Consider the following 18,347-nt stretch of genomic DNA (forward strand, 5'->3'; position numbering starts at 1 on the left):
TGTGGTAACCATTTTGTGTGTGTACACACACACACACACACACACACACACACACACACACACATACATATATAACTTTTGACTGTGTCTTTTGTCACCCCTCCCCTAAGAATGCTTTCTCATATATATTACCTTCATCTCTGGTTCCTTCTGTTCCTGACATAGTTTAGTGTTGTTACTTCTTTTTATGTCAGGTTTCTCCTCCTCTCTTTCCTTCTCCCTGTCCACACATATAACACACACATTAAAAGTCTGAAAAGACTCATGTACCCCCAAAATGTTAATAGCATTTTTTTCTGAGTGATATAAGGTAGATAATCAATTTTTTTCCTTTTGTTTCTCTGTGTTCTCTAATATTTCAAAAATGGTTAAGTATTATATAATTGAACATAATTAAATTACAATGTTAAGGATATTAATGGAAATGTTTGGGAGGTTATTTTTTTAAGTTTATTTATTTTGAGACAGAGAGAGAGTACATGCACCAGTAGGGGATGTGCACAGACGGAGAGAGAATCCGAAGCAGGCTCTGCACTGTTAGCACAGAGCCCCAGGCAGGGCTTGATCCTATGAACCGTGAGATCATGACCTGAGCCAAAACCAAGAGTCGAATGCTTAACCAACTGAGCCACCCAGGGAGCCCCGAAAGGTTATTTTCAATACTTGCCTTCCGTATTAGGCAGAATTCTTAGCGTATTTCTCCGTTTCTTGATGATGTTGATTACACAGGTCATACCTCCAGTCCAAGCCCTCTGCTAACCTCTACACAACTTCCAAAGTGATTTTTATAATGCACAAAATATGACTGCCAATTATATGGTAAACAGCTTCCAAATTCTTGCTCATGACAGAAGGCTTCCATAGCCTGACCGAGCCTACTATGTCTGGACTTAATCCCCATTGTTAGACTCCACCAGGATTGCATAGAGAAATGAGAAGTTGGATCTTACAACCTTGAAGAGTTAGTTCACTGATTGTGAACTTAGCTCAGTAGATTGTGAACTTAGCTCTGGTTAGTTCATAAAACAGGAGCTACCATGACATTTCAGAATCCTGAGTGAATATGTCCACTAAGCAAACCTAATTTGGTTAAAATAGGGAAACTTAGAATTGCCCTGGGAAGAGGAGATAGGCATCAGGAAAATGAGTCTTGAAAAATAGGAGAAGGCCTTGGGGATAGTAATACCATTCCTACATCTGCAGGTGGAGTGATGATTATAACCCATATTGTATGGAGTTTTTGAGTCTACACAGGCTTTTTATGCATAAATACTATCTCTTACCCATCTATTTAGCCTTCAAAACAACTCACTGAAATCTTATTTGTATTTCAATTCACGGATAAGGAATGAGACTCAAAGAAATGAAATTGCTGATTCAAGATTACACAGCAAATTTGACTTAGACTTCCGTCTGCCTCCAAATTCTATGATCACGGTGGATAGAACATCAGGGTTTACTCTTTGATCCAACATCAAGAAGGTGGATAAAAGAAGGATTCCAGGTTCTGGAACTGGCTCTTTTCTGGGCCACCATAAAGCAGCCTCTTTGAACTATCTTTGCTCCTTTATTGTGACAGAACCACAGCAAGAGGTCATTACTGTGTTTATCTTGTGCCCAGCACAGTGCAAAATGCTTTACATTATTAGTACTTTTAATCCTTGGCAACCCCATAAAGGGGCTGCTTTATTCTTCTCCATTATCTGAATGAGAACAGTATGCCTCAGATAAGTGGCTTAGCCCAAAGCCACACAGTGAATTAGTGGCAGAGCTGGGACTTGAACCCAGGCCAACTTCTTGACAGAGCTCATGTTCTTCTGTTGAGCTTCACAATCCATTGCATGCCTTCCTCTGGTTAGATGGAATGGTTAGAAGTTGTTTTTGGTTTTGGTTTTTTAAATCGGGGATAGCTATTTTTAGAATTTGGGGTGTCACACATCAGCTTTTTACAGGGCCTCTCCTCTTCTCTCTTTGCTCAAAGCCATACTGATTAAATGAAAGGGTATGATGACAACCTTTTCCTTCTCCCATTCTCCTCATTTCCCCAATCTTACCTTCTTAGTGCTCAAATATTACCAATCAATAGAAATTGTTTTAAATCAAATATCATTTGGCTTTAGTATAAAATCCGAGAAAACAAGAATTCGATAGTAAAAGGAACAGTGGAGTAGAAACAATGCCAAAATTAGAATCTAAAAATCTGATTTCCAGTTCTTAATTCTGCCCCTTTCTAACTTACATGTGTTTGATCAAGCTTTTTCAACTGGTTTGAGATATCTATTTTCTTAAACTTCAGTAGTCAGTGACAGTTTCCCCAGTGCCTCCCCTCACTGAACATAGGGAAGGTTAAACCAATCATCTTGGTCAATAATTCAGTAACAAAGAAAACAACCCTAAACACCAGTATCCTGAATTCTCTCACTTGTAAGTCATTTTCTAAGAAAACCCTTAGAGTAATGTATAAGAATATTTTAAGAATTTCATTAGTTTATCTCTGGAAAATTAAGTCCAACTGATCTAGTTTTGATTTTCAGGTTTTGATTTCTATTAGAGTATAGTTTTTCTTTAAATAGCAGCAGTGTACCAATCTCTTTATGTAAAAAGTGGGTATTTAAGACATGCTCAGAGGGAAGTGATTCTTGAACCCCTTTCCCTTCCTTTCAGTCCATGAATTATAATTGTGACAGTTAAGTGGGTGTATACTCTTTACTGTTATGAGAGCCTTGGTTCCTGATTTCCCTGAAAATGCAAATTTTGAGAAAAAGCCATCCATATTTTCCTTGCTCAGTGTCTCCCACAGTTCTTTATTTCTGGTTCTAAATAGTATCCATGTTTCTTGCCATGGCAGATTATAGCTGGAATCACTTTGACCTTGGCCAGAGCAAACAGAAGATGAATGAGCCAGAGCTGATCCCTGGCTTCTGAATGATAGAGCCAGCACAACATAGACAACATTCACCTTCCTCCATCAGAGCTTTTGCCCTGGGTCTCAATTCTTTCCTCCTGACTCTGATTTTCTCCTACTTTGAATGAACTGAGAGACTTCCTTTACATGTTGGTCTGGAATCTGGATGTGGTGGTTATTGGTATGGATGTAGTACCTGTGAGGGAGGATGGTGTTATCCAGGGAGAGGAGATAAATGTGAAAGAGAAGAACGCCACCAGGAGGACTATGTCCTGCATGAGAGACCTCATTTATCATGTCAACTGTAATGCACTGCCCCCAAATAATTTTCTTGTTGGTATTTGAAAGGTTTTCATTAGCTAAATACATAATTATACACATAAATGAAGTCTGACATTTACTATAAAATCAGAAGGCTTTGATCCTTGAAAAGAATGAGTGGACATACCTGATCTCGGATTGGGAAGTCTTTGTAAATGTGTCACCCAAAGCAGAAAATATAAAGACATAAGACTGATGGATTATATAAATACATATATATATCACATTAATCAAGTTTGAAAAATAAAAAAAGGTACTTGGTAATCTGTGTGATATATAATCAATATTCTTAATACATAAATAGCCCATATATCAGTAAGCAAATGTTGAACGATCCAATAGCTGTCCAATGAACATATTAGGTGTTATTGTTCAAAGAGAAATATTTTTTCAAAGAAGGAAAAGCATGATTTAGTTATTGTAATTAAACTGTATTTAATTCATAATTAAAATTGAAATATTGGAAGAAAACTAGTGAAGATAAGGAGGAGAGATTGCAGACTGACTGTTTCTTGTTGGAGTTCCAATTAGTGGAGCTGATGGTCCAACTAGAATAAACTGTGTGGGGGTGCCTGGGTGGCTCAGTTGATTGAGCATCTGAATCTTGGTTTCAGCTCAGGTCATGATCCCAGGTTGTGGGATCAAGCCCCACATTGGGCACTGGGCAGAGCATGGAGCCTGCTTAAGATTCTCTCTCACTCTCTCTGCCTCTGTCCTTCCCCACTCATGCTCTCTCTCAAAAAAGAAAAAAAGAATAAACTGTGTGAGTTCCACACTCAGTGGCATCAGCTTTCCTTAAGTTAGTGATATTATAATAGAAAACCCATAAGAAAACAAGTCAAAGAGTACATGGAGGTAAGCTATGTGTAATCCAACTTGTTCCACCTTAAAGGAAGGTCTGGGTACAGGTTTGGGAAAAGTGTGGAACACAGATTTTAACATGAAATTACAAGGGGGTGGTCTTGGGTTGTCGGTAAAATTTAAAAATCTTCTTGAAAATTCTTCTTGCAGCCCTATTGATTCTCCTGTTGATGTTGATGTGGTTAGTGCAAATAATGAATGTTTTGTGGATTTGTATTGTCTTCCCTGTTCTACTGAGTAGTCAGTGTGCTTGGATGAGCCATATGGACTTGGAAATTATGGAGGGAATTCTCCTGAAGAAATGGGTCTTGTCAATTAATTTGAGATTCTAGTAATGATGTCAGTCTGTCAGCCTCCCTTTTTCTTCTTTTTTTATTTATTTTTTGCTGCCACCAAGAAGGGTTGAAACCTCCCAAAGGAGTTAACAAAGATAAAGAGTAGAACAGAGGAGAAAATGTTAATGTGAACTAACGTAGTCAAATAAATGCAATGTTAAGTAATAGCTCTTTGTCAAACAAATTGTCAAAGATTTTAAAAATCTGAATATTCAGTATTACCAGATACTATTTATTGATTGCCTGCCAAGATCCACCTCACCTCAACTTCTTCCTTACTGGTAGAATCCTCATGTTTACTCTAGGATAAAATCCAGACTGGTTTAAGACTATTACTCTTCCTGGTAGTTCCATTCTACTTATCAGTGACTTATTCAGGAGAGGGCATGTCACCAGTTTCTACCCAATGAGAACTGAAGTAAGTCTACTCTTGGTCTTCTGGGAAAGAGTTCCTCATTCTAGGAAGGAGACACCAGGAGATATAATCCATTTTTACATGTGGTTGTGGTCTTGCTGGGATGTTTAACCTAGAACTGCTTCAGTTGTTTTGTAATCCTGAGGGGAATCAACCTGAGGGCAAAGTAGAAGAATGACATTATTAAGCCATTTAGTCAAGTGATCCTGAAAACTGCTCTACCATCCATCCTTTGTTAAATGAGATACATTCCCAATCTAACTAGTTTCCATTCGGCTCTCTGTTCTTTTTGGCTGAATGCAGGCTGATACACCATATGCACATAAGAACTTTAGTTCACTGGGTGGCTCAGTCAGTTAAGTGGCCAACTTGGGCTCAGGTCATGATCTTGCAATTTGGGAGTTCCAACCCTGAGTTGGGTTCTGTGCTGACAGCTCGGAGCCTGGAGCCTGCTTTGTATTCTTGTCTCCCTCTCTCTGCCCATCCCCTGCTCACACTCTGTCTCTGTCTCTCTCAAAATAAATAAACATTAAAAAATGAAAAGAATATAACTTTAGTTCACTGCTGATGGAAATCAATTGGCTTAATATTTTCAGAGGGAAATTTGATGAAAATATAGAAAGATTTTGACCAAGCAAAGCTACTTTAGTAAGAAATTTTAATAATTATATATTAGCTTCAAGTTTATATATGGTAATATGGCTTATAATAATGAAAACTTGCAAAAACTTTATTTCCAGTGACACAATGATTAAATAGTTTTTAGACTATTCAACAATGTCATGCTTCTTTTCATCAAATTTAAAAATATTTAAAAATCAAATAACTCCTTGGTTATACTTATGATTGTATGTGCACATGAGAAAAATCTTTTACCATGAAGAAAATATGATTTTATTTGACTATGCATATACCTCCCATTAATTTACTTCCAAAAAATGTTTCTGAAACATTTTTTGAGTGTCAACAACGTGCTAGGCATTCTACTAGGTTGCTAGAGATACAGTAGGTCAGTGCAAAATAAGTCATTGGACTCATAAAGATTACATTCTAGAGAAGACAATGACCAAGGAGACAAAGTTGTTTGGGTTTCCTAACAAAGGGGAAAAGTAGGATTGTGTGATGGAAAGTAAATGGGTTGGTGGTTGAAGCCAACATTAGTAGGGTAGTCAAGGAGGCTCTTTCTGAAGAGGGGCATGATGGATGAGAAGTACTGCACATGCAAAAAAAAAAAAAAAGAGTAATCAGGGGGTGGGACAGCAAAAACAACAGTTCCAATGTGAGAACTCAGTGTGCTTTAGAAGCAGAAACCATGTCAGTGTGGTTGGTGCAGAATGATGGGAATTGGTGAGAATTAGTGTTTCGTAGTGTGGAGAGGTAGACAGGATCCCACTCATGAGTAAAGGCTTGTAGGCCACATAAGGAGTTGTGATTTTATTCTAAGAGTCATAGGAAGCCATTAAATTATTTTAATTTGGAAGATGACACAATGTGACTCTTCATTCCCTGGCTACTGCGTACAGAATAGATGATAGGAACACGGGAAATAATTAAGAATCCGTCATCATTTGAGAAAAGGGGACCAAATCAAGCTATATTTTGAAGGCAGGATGAATAGGTTTTCCTAATGGAGTGTATGTTGATGGTAGTGATTATGAGAGAAATAGCAAAACAAGTGTAAATCTCAAAATAGGTCATTAATTACGTAAGTCTGAAGTTCAGGGATACAGTCCAGGCTGGACAGTGTATCCAGAGGATGGTGCAAAACATAGATTTACTTTTCTCATTTAGTCACCTACAACTCTGCTTGGAGTCTTTCCTAGATGAACACACAAGGATCAATTTTCATTTTTCTCATTGTTCTTTTCACCTCCACTCCAGCCCCCAGGCTTTCTTCTGTTACTCTTCTCCCCACCCCCCACCCTCCCCAGACAGATGCCTGATCTATCCTGGAAGGGCTGGATCACATTCTTCAGATTCTATCTATCACAGTTCTTGGGATGCATTGTGGTGAAATGTGGACAAGACAAATAAACCTTTCTTTTAGCAAAACCTTGGTATAGTGTTGCATTAACAGTTGGCAAGAGGAAGAAAGGGAAGAAAGGGCAAAGAGAGGAAAAATGACCTCCTTAACTATGATATTCATACAAAGGCGATATGGGAAAATGAACGCATTCATGCACTGCTAGAGGGAGTATAAATTCTTACAACCTTTCTGGAGGGCTTTTTGATTCAGAGATCAAGAGTCATATTGGGGCACCTGGGTGGCTTAGTTGGTTAAGCATCCGACTTCAGCTCAAGTCATGATGTCACAGTTTGTGAGCTCCGCCCCAAGCTCAGAACCTGGAACCTGCTTTGGATTCCGTGTCTCCCTCTCTCTCTTCCCCTCCCCCACTCGTGGCTCTGCCTCTCTCTCTCTAAAAAATAAACAAACATAGAAAAAAAGTTGTAAAGCTGTGCTTAGCTTTTTGATCCATAAAGTTAATTTCTATGTTTAGTAATAGGATATTAATAGCAGTGTTCCTTATAATAACGTAAAATAGAAAACAATGAATTATTAACAGTAGGAGACATTGTGTGGACTACTCAAAACCTAAAAATGTTTTCCTGTCATTAACTTTTACATTGTAGAGTGTTTAATTATGTAGAAAAGTGTTAACATATTATTGAGTAGTTATGAAATGGTATATATGTTGTGATTACGTAACATCAACAAGACTGGAAATTTTTATATCAAAATAATAACAGTGGTGTTGGTATTAAGTGACCTCCCTTCTTTCCTCCTTTCTTTCTTTTCTTCCTTCCTTATTTCTTTTTCTTTCTTATTTTCTACAATATACATATAAGATAGGAAAATCTTAAGGTTAAAAAAAGAATCACTGGTACTTGAATGGTGAATCACAAATTGACAGATTGGGAGCTCTATTATAGATGATGACGTGAATATTAGCAACCATGATTAATACCAAAAAGGGAATTGGCAATGCAAAGAGAGAATTAGACATTCATATTTAGCAAATAACTGTTTTATCTAATATACCCTCTGAAATATTTGTTGACATATTTAGGTCTCAAATGATTGAAAATGGACATCTGGACTGTGTTAAGGTTCCACTTAGAGTCAAACGTGACTGTGGTCTGTGTGCAGTGGGAATGAAGGAGAACAGCATTCAGATGGAAATGTCTTGGAAGCCCAGAGGAGCCTGTGTCGATTTGCTTTTTCCCTTAGTTCAAGAGAACTCAGAACTTAATGGTCTTAAAAGGCTTCCCTCAGGGCAAAGGTGTTGGCTTCGGTTTTTCCTTGCACTAATCCCTCTGCTTGTAGGAGCTGCAAGTGCACATTGGAAGGTAGAGACAAACCATATGGCGTATTTTGGAGTCCCATGAGATGCACAGCGTTACTCTATATGTCCCCGCCTCCTCGCCTTTCTTATGCTGCTCTCTCTGCCTATATTGCCCTTTCAGTTCTAAATGGTACCAGGTTAAGAAATACTACCATAAGCAGTCATTTATTTATAAATTCTAGCCTGGGACAGAAAACAAAAGTCTTTATATTCAATTCCAAAATATATAACAGTTACCTACCCAGTCTGAGATGTGGGGTGTGCATGACCATTGTATTGACAGAGTCATTGTAAGTTCAGACTGACAGACCACCCACATGCTCTTTGGGCACATCAAGTAGGGTTTAATTCTCTAAAGGGTATGCAAGGAAGTCAGCACAGTCACGATAGACATCACAGAGGTCAGCAATATCATTCAGGCCAGATGGAGATTCTAGCTTCTGAAATCCTCACCACTGCGTACGTACATAGTTACAGATGATAAGACCCAAGGGAGAATCTTATCAGTCCTTCTGGGGGAGTTAATAGTCTTTCTCTTTACATCTAAACTTAAATGTGTAACACTGGATCAGTTCTCTAAGCAGAGTAGCCTGGGGATGTGCTGGGGACCACTCCTTTGACACCAGAAGCACCTCATTAAGCTCAGCTTTGTACTGGAACTCAACAAAGACCAACCAAATGAGAAGAAGCAAAGGCTATTTATTCGGAGCTTGCTACAGCAAGGGAGCCAGCCACGTCACTTGCATTTTGGCAGATACTCAAAGGCAGGCAGAAGAGTCGGGGTGGGAAAGGCTTCAAGTATGCCCTGATTGGAAGCTGTGGGCATGAAGAAGCTGTAAGCAGGTTGGGGACAAATACAAGGAGAATTGGCCATCATTAATCAAATTGTCATTTGGGGACAATTGTTACTGGGGTTATTGTCTGGCCTCCTGGGCCATCACTAGAGAGAGATAGCAGTGTGACTTTACACCGTAACTTATAGCAGGCTGACTTCCTGGGCTGGTTGATTTGATAGGCAGGTTGTTGCAGGTTGTAGGTCAGAATTCTGTTTTTATATATGGTCTGGTCATTGTTAATGTATATAACACCGAATATAATCATAGGAGTCAGTACACCACAATACAGTAAACTTAAGCATGAATTGTCCCTATTCACCATATTTGTACATGCAACCTGCTGCTTCCTGATCCAAGTATACTCTTTTTTTTTTTAATGTTTATGTATCTTTGAGAGAGAGAGAGAGAGCGTGCGCGGGGGAGGGGCAGAGAGAGAGGGAGACACAGAATCCAAAGCAGGCTCTAGGCAATGAGCTGTCAGCACAGAGCCCTATGTGGGGCTCGAACTCACGAGTCATGAGATCTTGACCTGAGTTGGACGCTTAACCGACTGAGCCACCCAGGTACCCAATGATCCAAGTATATTCTTAAACTTAGTACCGCAGAGCCAGGAGAGAGATCACTTTCCCAGAAGCCTCTGGGAGTCATGCTAACAAATCCTTGGATCAGCTATAAAAGTTATCCTGCAGTTGGAAAAATAATATGGGCAGGAAATGGAAGGCAAATTAAAATGATGACTGATTTTTCTCACAAAATACCTTCATAGTCATCATGTTTTATCCACACCCCTTAATGCAACCACTGTGTGAACCTTTGAAACAGCTCTCTACTATTATTCTCTCTTGGATTTAAGTGATTAAGACTGTGTCATCCTGATAAAGCTATTCATGGAGCTATAGTGGTAAGTGGGCAACTTGCTAAAGGACTTGATGATGATATATCCTGACAATTAAATTGCCCTTGGACAGGATGCCACACGCAGGCATTCAGAGACTCTTTCTGGGAGTTGTGGAGGTACTGCTACACATGGGAGTTTAGATAAGGAAGCAAAAGACACTGAAAAGTAAACGAACCAGTCATTCCCCACTGGGTTTCATCTGAGCAGGCAGAGAGATTGACTGTCAATGACTGAACTGATTTTTATACATACATTTCAAAATGTAGCACTTCAGTGGCTCCCAACAATGAGTATTAAGTAATAATAACTAAGTGATAATAACAAAACTCTGGCAGTGCTCTGTTACCATTCATTTAGAAACATTTTTCCTTTACCAGAGGTGGTATTGTTTAAATTTCTCCCCCGCCTCCAGCTGCCTGAGCCATTGTGTGAGTCTCATGTTTCAAGCAATTTCAAATAAGATTGAAAAATGAGAACTAATTTCAACTCAGTCTAATTAAATAAGTGTTCATGGCATACCTTGTTCTCAACATTGTCATCTCACATGATGTCAAAAGGTGACATTCCATTCCTGATCTTGAAAAACAGGGAAGCACAAGTTAAAGAATATGTTGAAAAAGCTTCATAAGAACCACTAGTAAAATTAAAAATGCAATATATACTTTGGGGCACCTATGGGAAAAAATTGAATAAATACTTTTGAAGTCAATGGGGATAATAGTAAATAAAGCATAGTCCATAGACAGAGATAAAAAGAAAGCAAGAAAACATTGAAAAGAAAGAAAAACATAATGTAACTTGACAAAAACTAAGTTATGGCAACCAAGGAAAATGGTTTAAACTTCCTTTTTGAAAAGCAAAGATCGACTATATTCTATCTATTAGTGAACTCCCTCCTAAGTAATGCCATATGACTTAAGAATAAAAAGATAAGCCAAGATGTACCAGGAAAACACAAATAACCTAAGAGTATATGTTGCAGTATTAATATCAAACAAGTGTAACTCAAAGTCAAAAGAATTAAAATGAAACAAAGGACATAGCTTTACATTGGAGAAAAGAGCAATCAAAATGTCCTATTAGCAAAGATTATAAGAACTAGGCTCAATGGACATTATAAACGAGGAACCTCTTTTCTGCTCACTTCTTATGTCATTCATAAGGGGGTAATCTGATAGCATTCACCTCACTTTCTTCCCAACCCATGTGCTGCTCACTAGAGACATTTTTTTGTACCTGCAGATCTCATTCATCATCTCTAGGGATTTTTTTTTTAAATAGTTAACTTTCCGATAGAAGGAAAGATAAAGAGTTTCACAGACAAAAGACTAAAGGAGTTCATGACCACTAAACCAGCCCTGCAAGAAATATTAAAGGGGACTCTTTCAACAGAAAGTAAAGACCAAAATTGATAAAGATGAGAAAGGAAAAGAGAAAATCTCCAGAAATAACAACAAAACAAGTAATACAATGGCACTAAATACATATCTATCAATAATTAGTCTGAATGTAAATAGACTGGTCTAATCAAAAGATATAAGGTGTCAGAATGAGTTAAAAAAATAAAAATAAATAAAACAACAACAACAAAACAAGAACCATCTATATATTGCCTACAAAAGACTCATTTTAGACCTAATGACACCTGCAGATTCAGTGAGGGAATGAAGAAACATTTATCATGCTTCAAAGGAAAGCCGGAGTAGCAATCTTAATATCAGACAAACTAGATTTTAAACCGAAGACTGTAACAAGAAATCAAGAAGGCCAGTAATAAAGGGGACTATCCAACAAGAAGATCTAACAATTGTAGATATTTATGCACCCAACATGAGAGCACGCAAATATGTAAAACAATAACAAACATAGAGGAACTCATTGATAATAAGCAGAGGACTTTAACACCCCACTTATATCAATGGACAGATCATCTAAGTGCAAAATCAACAAGGAAACAATGGCTTTGAATGACACACTGGACCAGATGAACTTAACATATATAGTCAGAACATTCCATCTTAAAGCAGCAGAGTACACATTATGTTCAAGTCACATGGGACATTCTCCACAGTAGATTACATACTAGGTCACAAATCAGGCCTCAACAAGTACAAAAAGACTGAGATCATACTATGCATATTTTATTACTACAACTCTATGATACTTGAAGTCAACCACAAGAAAAATTTGGAAAGACCACAAATACATGGATGTTAAACAACATGCTACTGAACAATGAATGGGTCAACCAGGAAATCAAAGAAGAAATTAAAAAATACATGAAAATGAATGAAAATGAAATCAAAACTGTCCAAAACCTTTGGGATGCATCAAAAGCAGTCATAAGAGGGAAGTGTATAACAATGCTGGTCTACCTCAAGAAGCAAGAAAAAAATCTCAAAAGAACAACCTAGCCTTACATCTAAAGGAGCTAGAAAAGAAACAACAAAAGAAGCCTGAAGTCAGCCAAAGAAGGGAAAGAGTAAAGGTTAGAGCAGAAATAAATGATATAAAAACTAAAAGAACAATAGAACAGATCAATGAAACCAGAAGCTGGTTCTTTGAAAAAACTAATAAAATTGATAGACTCCTAGCCAGACTTTTTGATAAAAGAAAAGAGAAAGGACCCAAATAAATAAAATCACTTATGAGAGAGAAGAAATAACAATCAACACCACAAAAGTAAAATTATAAGACAATATTATGAAAAACTATATGTCAACAAATTGGACAACCTGGAAGAAATGGATAAATTCCTAGAGACATAAACTACCGAAACTCAAACAAGAAGAAATAGAAAACTTGAACAGACCGATAACCAGCAAAGAGATTGAATCAGTGATTGAAAATCTCCCAACAAACCAAAGTTCAGGGCCAGATGGCTTCACAGATGAATTCCACCAAACATTTGAAGAAGAGTTAAAACCTGTCTTTCTGAAACTATTTAAAAAAAATAGAAATGGAAGGAAGACTTCCAAATTCATTCTATGAGGCCAGTACTGTCCCCATACCAAAACTAAATAAAGACTCCGCTGAAAAAAGAACTACAGGCCAATATCCCTGATGAACACAGAATGCAAGAATTCTCAATAAAATACTAGCAAACCAACACTACATTATAAGAATCATTCACCATGATCAAGTGGGATTTATTCCTAGGCTGCAAGAGTGGTTCAATATTCACAAATCAATCAATGTGATATACCACGTTATGAAAGAAAGGATAAGAATCATATGATTCTTTCAATAGATGCAGAAAAAAGCATTTGACAAAGTACAACATCCATTCATGATAAAAGCCCTCAACAAAGTAGGGTTAGAGGGAACATACCTCAACATAATGAAGGCCATAAAACACACACACACACACACACACACACACACACACACACACACGTATATCATCCTCAATGGGGTAAAACTGAGAGCCATTCCCCTGAGGTCTGGAACAAGACAGAATGTCCACTCTCATCACTTATTTAATATAGTACTGGATGCCCTAGCCTCAGCAATCAGACAACACAAAGAAATAAAAGGCATCCAAATCAGCAAGGAAGAAGTCAAACTTCCATTATTTGCAGATAACATGATACTGTATACACTTTATATAGAAAACCCGAAAGACTCCATCAAAAAAATTTGCTAGAACTGACACACGAATTCAGTAAAGTCACAGGATATAAAATCAATGTGCAGAAATCTGTTGCATTTCTATACACTAATAAGCAGGAGAAAGAGAAATCAAGGAATCAATCCCATTTATAATTGCACCAAAAACCTTAAGATACATAGGAATAAACCTAACCAAAGAGGTTAAAGATCTGTACTCTGAAAACTGAAACACTGATGAAAGAGATTGAAGATGACACAAAGAAATGGAAAGACATTCCATGCTCATGGATCAGAAGAACATATATTGTTAAAATGTCTATATTTCCCAAAGCAATCTATACATTTAATGCAATTTCTATCAAAATACCAACAGTATTTTTTCATAGAACTAGAACACACAATTCTAAAATTCCTATGGAACCACTAAAGACCCCAAATAGCCAGAGCAATCTTGAAAAAGAAAAGCAAAGCTGGAGGCATCGCAATTCCAGATTTCAAGTTCTATTACAAAGCTGTAGCAATCAAGATTCTGATTCTGGCACAAAGATAGACACATGGATCAACAGAACAGAATGGAAGACCCAGAAACGAACCCACAACTATATGGTCAACTAATCTCCAACAAAGGAGGAAAGAATAGGCAATGGGGAAAAGACAGTCTCTTCAACAAATGTTGCTGGGAAAACTGGATAGCAACATGCAAAAGAATGTTGCTTTTGTAACATTACTGTCTTACGCCATACACAAAAATAAACTCAAAATGGAGTAAAGAGACCTTTAGGTCTTTACTCCAGGTCTTTACTCCATTTTGAGTTTATTTTTGTGTATGGCGTATGAGACCTGAAACCATAAAAATGCTAGAAGAGAGCACAGGCAGTAATTTCTGTGGCATTGGCTACTGCATCATTTTTCTAAATATGTTTCCTGAGGCAAGGGAAATAAAGGCAAAAATAAACTATTGGGACTTCATCAAAATAAAAAGCTTCTATGCAGCAAAGGAATCAATCAACAAAACTAAAAGGCAACCTATGCAATTGGAGAAGATATTTGCAAATGACATATCTGATGAAGGGTTAGTATCCAAAATATATAAAGAGCTTATCAAACTCAACACCCAAAAAACAAATAATCCAGTTAAAAAATGGGCAGAAGACATGGGGTGGGGGGGGCACCCGGGTGGCTCAGTAGGTTAAGTGTCTGACTTTAGCTCAGGTGATGATCTCACAGTCCGTGAGTTTGAGCCCCATGTCAGGCTCTGTGCTGACAGCTCAGAGCCTGGAGCCGGATTTGGATTCTGTGTCTCCCTCTCTCTCTGCCCCTCCCCTACTCATGCTCTGTCTCTCAAAAATGAATAAATGTTAAAAAAATTTTTTTAAATGGGCAGAAGACATGAATAGATGTTTTTCCAAAGAAGAAATACAGATGGACAACAGTCACATGAAAAGATGCTCAACATCACTCATCAGAGAAAGAAATAAAAACTACAATGATATAACACCTCACACCTGTCAGAATAGTCAAAAGTAATAACACAGATAACAACACATGTTGGCGAGGATGTGGAGAAAAGGGAACCCTCTTACACTGTTGGTGGGAATGCAAACTGGTACAGCCACTCTGGAAAATAGTATGGAAGTTCCTCAAAAAGTTAAAAGTAGAACTAACCTACAATGAAGCAATTTCACTACTAAGTATTTACCCAAAGGATACAAAAATACTAATTTGAAGGGATACATGCACCCTGATGTTTATAGTAGCATTATGAACAGTAGCCAAATTATGGAAAGAGCCCAAATGTCCATCCACTGATGAATTGATGAAGTATATATATATATATATATATATATATATATATATACATATACATATATATATATATGTATATATATATATTTCTTATGTATATATAAGTGGAATATATATATATATATATATATATATATATATATTCCACTGTGTACACACACACACACACACACACACTGGAATATTGGCCATAAAAAAGAATGAAATCTTGCCATTTGCAACAATGTGGATGGAGCTAATGAGTATTACGCTAAGCTAAATAAGTCAGTGAGAGAAAAACAAATATCATATGATTTCACTCATATGAATTATCTGAAACAAAACAAATGAACATAGGGAGAGAGAGGAAAACCAAGATACAGACTCTTAACTATAGGGGACAAGCTGATGGTTACCAGAAGGGAATTGGGTAGAAGAATGGATAAAATACATGATGGAGATTAAGGAGGGCACTTGGGTTGAGCACTAGGTATTGTATGTTAAGTATTGAATTCTACACCTGAAACTAATATTACACTGTATGTCAATTGGAATTTAAATAAAAACTTAAAAAAAAGTAGTACTTTCTGAAATATCACTTAATTTTCTATAACTTTAGTTTTCATAACAAATGACCACAAATTTAACGGCTTAAAACATTAGCTCATAGTTCTATAGGCCAGAAGTGGGGCAGGCTTCACTGAGTTCTGTAATTAGCGTCTCACAAGGCTAAGATCAAGGTGTCAGCTGGGCTGGGCTCTTATCTGAAGTCTCTATGGAAGAAATCATTTGCAAGCTCATTCTGATTATTGGAAGAGTTCATCTCCCTACAATTATATGCGCGGGGTCTCCATTTTCCTACTAGCTGTCAGGGGCACACCACTCTTAGAGCTCCTTGAAGCCACTCTCATCCTTCACACAGCCCCTCCATCTTCAAAGCTAGCAACAGCACCTTGAACTCTTCTGGGTTTGTTTGTTGTTGTTGTTGTTTTGTTTTTGGCTTTTTAAGTTTTTATTTTAATTCCAGTTAACATACGATGTTATAGTAGTTTCAGGTGTACGATATAGTAGACGCCTTCTGTTTTAGATCCACCATCAGACAGAAAACTGATGAAAGAGATTTCTCTTCTGCCATCAGACAGAAAACTCTCTGCTTTCAAAGGGCTCATGTGATTAAATTAGGCCCACCCAGATAATCTCTCTGTCAATTAACTCAAAATCAACTGACTAGTACTCTTAATTGCATCTGCAAAATCTCATTTGTCGTGTAATGTAACATAATCACAGGTGTAATATTGCATTCATCATATTCATACTCCCTTAGATGAGGGCAGGACATGTTGGTGGGGGTTATGGATTTTAGGATTCTGCCTACCACATTGCTCATAGGCTTCTCTCCACTTACTGCCACGTGAATCTTAAAGGCTCAGCAGCCTTTACAACTATTTTGGAGTCTCTTAATTTTACCAAAATTTGTATTTTGTTTTCCACATTTTTGTGGCTTTCAGATTTCTATGCTGAACAGGGGAAACTGCTGACCAATACATCCATGATCATGTTAAAAGTTTCTCTGACCATTTTTGACAGTGATCTATCCCTTAATCAGGTTGTTTCATGATTCCAAGATTTTTTCCTTTGGAATTTCTGTTCAGAATCATCTCAGAGGCTGCATCTAATAATTCACATATTTGAGTTGGGGGGGGGGGGCGATTGTAGTGGGGGATCTAAATCTGTTCTTTGTTGGTTTTGCTCATCCTAGCTAATTTCCTTCTATGTTTACCAATAACATCTGATGAGCTCACATTTGTTTAATTAGTCTGGGGGAACCTGAGAGTGTGATTTGAGGATATTTGCTTGGGAGAGGATTTGTATTTTCATAGTCCCCATCAGTCCCCATCAGCTGGCCCCTTCAAAGGCCCCAGACTTAATGCAGGAGGTTTGATATGAGCTTTCCAGCCTTGCCAGAGGTCCAAAGCTTAGTCACTAGATGATAGTTCTGATCCTAGTTTTAGCTTCAGGGAATACATGTATTTTGAATTTATTTCTCCCCAATCTTGTTTCAATTCATCTGTTTTCTCTTTCTTCCTCCCTTCTTACCTCTCTTCCACCCTGTCTGGGACCCTTCCTTACTTCCTTTCTCCCATGCCTAGATTATGCTAATAAATGCAAAGGATCAAATGCATGGGACACAATAGTAGCCCTCACTGTACTTGGCACTGGTCAGTGTAAAACATTCTGCTCTTTTCTGAGAAGCAGTTTTTAAGGAGACCATGATCAAAGTGATACACATCCAGAGCCTCAACCAACATAAACATGAAAAATATGTAGGTTTGTTTATTTTGTTTACCTGGGAACAGAGAAGGCATGTTAGCTGTCTTCAGATATCTGAAAGGATCTTTCACAAGAGAGAAATAAAGCTTATCTTTTATCTTCCAGAAGCAGGACCAATAGGTGCATCTACCAAGAAGGTTCATGTTAGTGCAACATAAGATGGAACTTATGATTATATTTCTACAGAATTGGGACAGGCTGCCTTTGTGAGGTGAGAGCTCTCTCCTCTAGGCTCGTGTAGAGGTCAGATAAGTCTCCTCAGTAGTATTTTAGAGGCCAGGAGTACACTTCTCCTTTGGCCAAGATACTGTGCCCAATAACCTTCACTGTCCCAGGGAGCCAGATTCTAGGCTTGTTTATTCCATGACTTATAAATTTAGATACAAACTAAGGAATTAGAGCCATCTGGAAAAAAAACACACATTTATCTCACATTCCGACTACAATGGAAGGAAATTTTGTGTCACAGTATTGAAGAAACGTCCAATTGGTGAATCAGAGTAATCATTAATATTTTTTACTTCCAAAATAGTCCTCCTTGTAATGTGCCAAGAAAAAAAAGGCAATTAATTTTTACACAAAATATTCTTCTCATGCATATCTACACTGGGAGAAAATATGATGCATTTTTCAGTAATAATAAGGTTCAGTCAGAAATAGAAATTTAGTTCATTTTAAACTAAATAGAATAGACACTGGTAAAT

This window comes from Lynx canadensis, chromosome D4, assembly GCF_007474595.2.
Source record: "Lynx canadensis isolate LIC74 chromosome D4, mLynCan4.pri.v2, whole genome shotgun sequence".
Lineage (NCBI taxonomy): Eukaryota > Metazoa > Chordata > Mammalia > Carnivora > Felidae > Lynx > Lynx canadensis.